The following is a 6,309-nucleotide window of genomic DNA, read 5'->3' as shown; positions in this document are numbered from 1 at the left end:
CACTCTACAACCGGAAGCGGTAGCTTGCATAACACAAAAGAAAAATATTAAAAATTCATTTTTATTTAGGTATGCCTTAAAATGTGTGTTTTAATAAATATAAACATGTGTGATCATTGGTGAAAATATCTTAGATAATTGGTACAATACACCTGACAAATCATGCAGGAATATGTAAGGGTCTGTATGCACAATGGTCCCCTTTCCATAAGAGACTTTTTAAAGGTCCGTGCCCTACAAAACCTGGTCTTCCCAGGTGGTCGCCCACCGAGTACTGACCAGGCCCACCACTGTTTTGCTTCCAAGATCGGACGAGATTGGGCTTACGTAGTGAGGTATGGTTGTAGGGACGGGTTGGGCCAAAAGTCATGCAGGTGCCAATTGTGCACAAGGCCCCCTACTCCAGCTGACTTAGTAATATAGGATGAGAGGATAGTTTTGCCTAAAAAGTGTCTGTTAGATAGTAGCCCATATGTTGTGGGTCAAGGCAAATGTTTGAATCATAGGTCACGGAGAATTAATTCCCTGTTGTAATATTCTTTTAAAGTAGGTACAATAATATTGTGCACTACTATAAATACAGGGTAGATTGATAAGGTATGAGGCACATATACCTCAATTCAGGTATCCTAAAAGAGTAAGTATAGCATCTGGAGCCTATGGTGCTGATACAGATAAGATTTAGGTAACCAGTACTCTGTGATAGCATTAATTTTATACAGTGATATGTAGCGCTCACGTGGATGGAAGAAGGTAACATATGGCTTGGATACAGGGAAAACCTCCCTTCTGCTGTTCTTTCGTCTTGCCCACCGGTATTGGATGAAGAATGAGAGAGGGTAGTCCCCCCAACCTAGCCGGAGAGAAGAAAGAGGAGTTATCAAGCTTGTGGGACCAAAACAATTATCTCCTGTTGCCAGAATGGCTAGTGCAGGGGAAAAGTATTGGATTGTTGTCCCTCATGCGGTACCCTCCTGAAAAGTGGGAGAAGGAGGGTGATACAATATTCTATCATGCAGAATAGTTATTATTCTTTGCTGATCTTTACTGGGTAGTCCAAAATAATGATTGAATTAAAACATATATTGCTGCTAAGCATATACTGTAAATTGTGTCCAAATACAGGTTTGTTATTGGAAAAAGAACAGCCAAGATACATTACATTCCTAATAAGACACAGTTCCTGAAAGATACATTGTAGTTCCAAAGAGGCACAAGTTCGATTAGAAGGTCAATAGCAACAAAATAGCTTATTGTATACTTTTTTCAAATAAACCCCCTTATAACCGCATTGATACCTTTTATCCAGGTTATGAATACAAAGTAAGTATGACCTGTTGCATTTGCGAGATTAATCCTGTATCTAGTAATGAAAAACAAGAGGAGGAAGGGAGCCTCCTCTTTGCCCACACTGGGGCAGATGTATTAATCTGGAGACAGCATAAGGAAGTGATAAACCAGTGATATGTGCAAGGTAATAAACGCACCAGCCAATCAGATCCTAACTATTAATTTACATATTAGAGCTGATTGGCTGGTGTGTTTATCACCATGCACATATCATTGGTTTATCACTTCCTTATGCCGTCTCCAGGTTAATACATCTGCCCCAGTGAGCGGAGGCTTGCCATGTTATAGCTACCAATTATGGACTTGCGTATGGGAGGGGAAAGGAAGCTGCTGTGAGGTTCATTCGTCAGGTATCCTCTGCACCAAAGAGCCATTCATTAAAGTACCACTATGTATGCTCCTGCTCGAGAGGCTGCCATGTAGCTTCTCCGGCGGTCAGCGGCCGCTTCCAGACCCATGTGTCACGTGTGCGCACCACGTAACAATCTACACATCTGATGTACATTTCACACTGAAGCTTGATCACAGATAGTGTAGCAGCCTGTGATCCTTTACGTATAGGGGTCATCACAGCCAATCACTGTGATTCCTTTCTGTCAATCATTAATTTGTCAGGTCCCGGATTGGAATCAATTTAGGTATACAGATGGAGCCCTCCTCATCTATCCCTTTATAGGATTGATTGAGCCAGGGCAGTCGGACTTAATCCCCTGCTGTAATGACTTAATCCCCCGCTGTATTGTTCTCTCTGTATTGTATTGCAGCTGAGAACAATAGATGAAAGACTTATGCTAATACGCCTTGGTGCACCTAGGCGCAGCAGAGAAGCTTAGATGAGTGAGGCTCCATCTGTAGGTATGCTGGGGCTGCAAGTGCAGTTCTTATAGAAAACCTTAATGATTTAGAATTAAAATAATAATAATATAAACTGGATAATGATTTTTTTAGGATACAATGTATATTATATAGGTTGGTAAAGGAAAGATATTTATAGAAAACTGAGGAAAAGTGGATATAGGGATGAAGGAGGCGGAGAGTGGGAATGATAATTATGCCGGGTATCTAGATTTGTTGGGCTCATTAAACATATTATTAAATATATTAGAGACGCATTTGTTGTGTTATATGAAATAATTATTATCATGATCATTGTTTTAAACTGGTGAGTATTGTAGTGAATATTGTATTATGTTGTGATATGTTACATTGAGATGTATTGATGATTAAGTGATAGTTGTGATCTGTGTATACGCCATGTAAGGGGGTTATGAGGATATAGAAAAAAGGTGAGGTGAATATTAATGGTGAGTATTGTGGTGAGTACTGTATATAAGTGATAAATAATTGGAGTATACCCCAAGAGTGTCAGTTTTTTCCTGAAGCTACTATCCATATGTAACGCTCCTGTGCGGCTTTCCAAAACCACAACCTGTTACTACATCTCCTCACATGTTGGGGGCCACCCAGCACAGGGCAAGGCCACCCAGCATGTGACTTCTGAGGAAACAGCCCCAGGATTGAGGCTGAGAAACGCGTCAAGCATCCTGTCCGGTTACACTGCCCGACATTCTGCCCGGCATCCTGCTGACCATTACAAACAGAAACTGATCCCAGCAGCACGTCCCTGACGGCCTCCGCCGCTCAGCGTCTCACCCAGCACTTGCTCGGCACTTGGCTGACCGCATCAAACGGAGATTCAGCTCATGACAGCCAACAGCATGTTCCTGACGAGACTCAATGGAATGTGGTGAGAGAGCGTTATAGTGTCTGAATGTTCACGCCGCTCTGAATGAGATTGTGAGCGCTCCACTGATTATCACCTACAAGCCCTGTTCATCTTATTGCAGTATCCAAGAATGGGTAGCCGGCGCCCCACGGACATAAAGTAATTGTTGTCACACTGCATAAGTTGGGTTAAGCATAATAACAGAATTCCGAATAGCGGTGTATGCTTAATCTGTTATTGTGCTATTATAAGCTTCCTTAATAAAAGCTTGTCAATTCTGGACGGCAATATTGGGGATTAAGGGCTAACAGGGATCTCACAAATATTTGAGCGGATAAAACCATTGTGAACAATTCCTATACGCACCACGGATGAACTCTTAAACCCTTAACCAGTATATGGTCTCAAGTGTTTCAATTAGCCCACGCGTGGAGCTTATCTTGAGGAATTCCTTTAAACCATAAGAGTTACAGTATATCATCTAGAGAGTAGATTGATACATTGTTTCAAAGGAGGTCCTCAGTCAGGAATACGAATTGCTACAATTTTAAATGATTGATGTTTTGCTGCTAAAGGATTTTCTAAAGTCACAGGATGTCTAGGTTTTCCTATAATTCTTAATAATGTGATTAGAGTTATTTTAATAAAATATATTAATACTTCTAGTGACAGCGCTTCTCTTTGGTTTTTATTATCATGTGTGGCGCCACCTCACGATCAAATTAAGGTTTTCCCCTGGCAGTCAGGTGGTCTGCCGCTTTTTTAAAAATTAAGAGCGGCTGCGCCTGACGTCACACAGCCACCAGAAAACTTGCCCCCTGTCAATCATCTTGTGGCCATATCCTTCCAAGATGCAACCGCAAGGAGAAGGGTCGCGCACTGCAGCCAGTGCGCGTGCGCAGAGCAGATGGACGTGGCTGCTGCATCCAGACGTGCGACTGCATCCATCTTTGAATCAGCCCATTAGAACCAACACCAAAGCCAAAACACACATCTCCAATAAGCACCCAATTTTACAATATATTTGAATCATAATCATGGTAATACTGTATACTTTTATAATTACATCCGTGTAAAAGTTCTTAGTAATTGTATAAATAATTTCTTTAAAATTTAGATATAAGGACAGAAAGTCATTTGACTACATAAGGGTGATACCAGCACTTCAGAGTGTTGCCGCCTTTTCTTTAGAGTAACCTATTTTGGTGATAAGCAATAGGTCCTGTATCTATATTCAAAAGTTTTATGTGATTAGCATATGTGAATGATTATCGGTGGCTTTGACAAACCAAGCAAAAGCATACCTACCCCATGATGATGTCCATGACCAAACTTTTCTTAAAAGTATGGTTTAGGAGAGGATTTGAAGCTTACTGACCACCATGGCACCAGTGCTAAACATAAGTGTACCAACACTGAAAGACCATTGATAATCTTCATTCAATAATATATATGATAAAATTCTTATTATAGTAAATGATGGCTTATACAATGACGAGTCCTTTTTTTTTTTTTTTTGCAATAGACCGATGCTTTTAATATTTGATTTGATGCTGGCTTGGCATTACTCACTGTTCAGCAAGGTCAATTTTGAGAATGTAGAAACAGTTCTTTCAGTAGAGATCCTGCTTAATATAATATAAATTGCACTGGGCTTCGTTCCATAATGCAAATGTTGTAGCCAAGTTAAAAGAGACTGTTCTTTTTATGGCATTTGTCCATAACATCTGGATATTCAAGGATTATCATCTGCTGCTTACCTGTCCTCAACTCTTCATACAGTTCTGTGCAAATATAGGACCTGTGACTCCAAGAAATAGATTAAGGTTGAAGTTAGTCCACACTCGTCATGAAAATAGTCACAGAAGAAACTAAGGGCCTTATTCAGACCTGATCGCGGCAGGAGTCTTTTTCTCTAATGGGCAAAACCATGTGCATTGCAGGTGGGGCAGATATAACATGTGCAGAGATAGGTAGATTTGGGTGGGTTATATTGTTTCTGTGCAGAGTAGATTTGGGTGGGGTGTGTTCAAACTGAAATCTAAATTGCAGTATAAAAATAAAGCAGCCAGTATTTACCCTGCACAGAAACAAAATAACCCACCCAAATCTAACTATCCCTGCACATGTTATATCTGCCCCACCTGCAGTTCACATGGTTTTGCCCATTAGAGAAAGATTTTGCTGCTGCAATCAGGTCTAAATTAGGCCCTAAATCTTAACAACACTAGTATATATGGTACAGGTGGCAGTATTATTTACATATATAAGTACCGTATAAGAACATTTCTCCAGAAACTGTAAAACTGTGAAAACCAGAAAAAAAGAAATGCACATTATTGTTTATAGTGTTAATTATTTATTTGGTGGTGAGGGGGTGATGGATTGTTAAGGCTGATTTTTCAACCTTTTTTTTTTTTCCATAAATAATCACCCCTATGTACTAAGATTTGGAGTGAGAGAAAGTGGATGGAGATAAAGTACCAGCCAATCAGCTCCCCATGTTACAGACTGTGTTTAAAAAAATAAAGGTAGGAACTGGTTGGTTGGTACTTTATCTCCTTCCACTTTATCTTTCTCCAAGGCTTATAGGCCCTACACACATGCCGATTTGTTTGAAAGATATGAACGATCTCGTTCATAAATGAACGAGAACTCGTTCATATCTTTCAGTGTGGAGGCTCCAGCGATGAACGATGCGCGGCCCCGCGCTCGTTCATCGCTGGTCCCCCGTCGGCTGTGCATGCAGGCCAATATGGACGATCTCGTCCATATTTGCCTGCACTTCAATGGAGCCGTGTGACGGGGGGAGTGAAGAAACTTCACTCCCCCCGTCACTGCCCCCCCGCCGCCGGGTCGCCCGTATCCGCCGTCGGGCAGCTCGGCGGCGGATCGGCATGTCTGTAGGGCCTTTTAGTACATAGACCCCAAAGAGTGTTATAAACCAGAGGTTCCCAAATGCAGTCCTCAAGACACCCTAACAGTCCAGGTTTTTAGTATATCCATGCTTATCCAAAGCTGACTTAATTAGTGCTCAATTTGATTTAACCATCTGTGCTGAGCCATGGATATACTTAAAACCTGGACCATTGGGTGCCTTGAGTAACGCATTTGGCAATCTCTGCTATAAACCATTGTGAAAAATACTATTTAATTTGCTGTTCCAACCCTCTGTTGCAGTAATGTTTGCAGATTTCCATCTACAGTATTTAAAAATATGAAATCACCAGCTA

At 41.0% G+C, this 6,309-nt stretch overlaps 1 pseudogene; it reads right to left on the bottom strand.

Annotated features, from left to right (window-relative positions):
- Window positions 1-231: 231 nt before the first annotated feature.
- Window positions 232-349, bottom strand: LOC134947204 (5S ribosomal RNA; annotated as a pseudogene).
- Between the last annotated feature and the right edge of the window lie 5,960 nt (window positions 350-6,309).

Source organism: Pseudophryne corroboree, chromosome 7, assembly GCF_028390025.1.
Source record: "Pseudophryne corroboree isolate aPseCor3 chromosome 7, aPseCor3.hap2, whole genome shotgun sequence".
Taxonomy (NCBI): domain Eukaryota; kingdom Metazoa; phylum Chordata; class Amphibia; order Anura; family Myobatrachidae; genus Pseudophryne; species Pseudophryne corroboree.
Note: the sequence above shows the minus strand (reverse complement) of the source record. Positions and strands in the feature narration are given on the sequence as shown.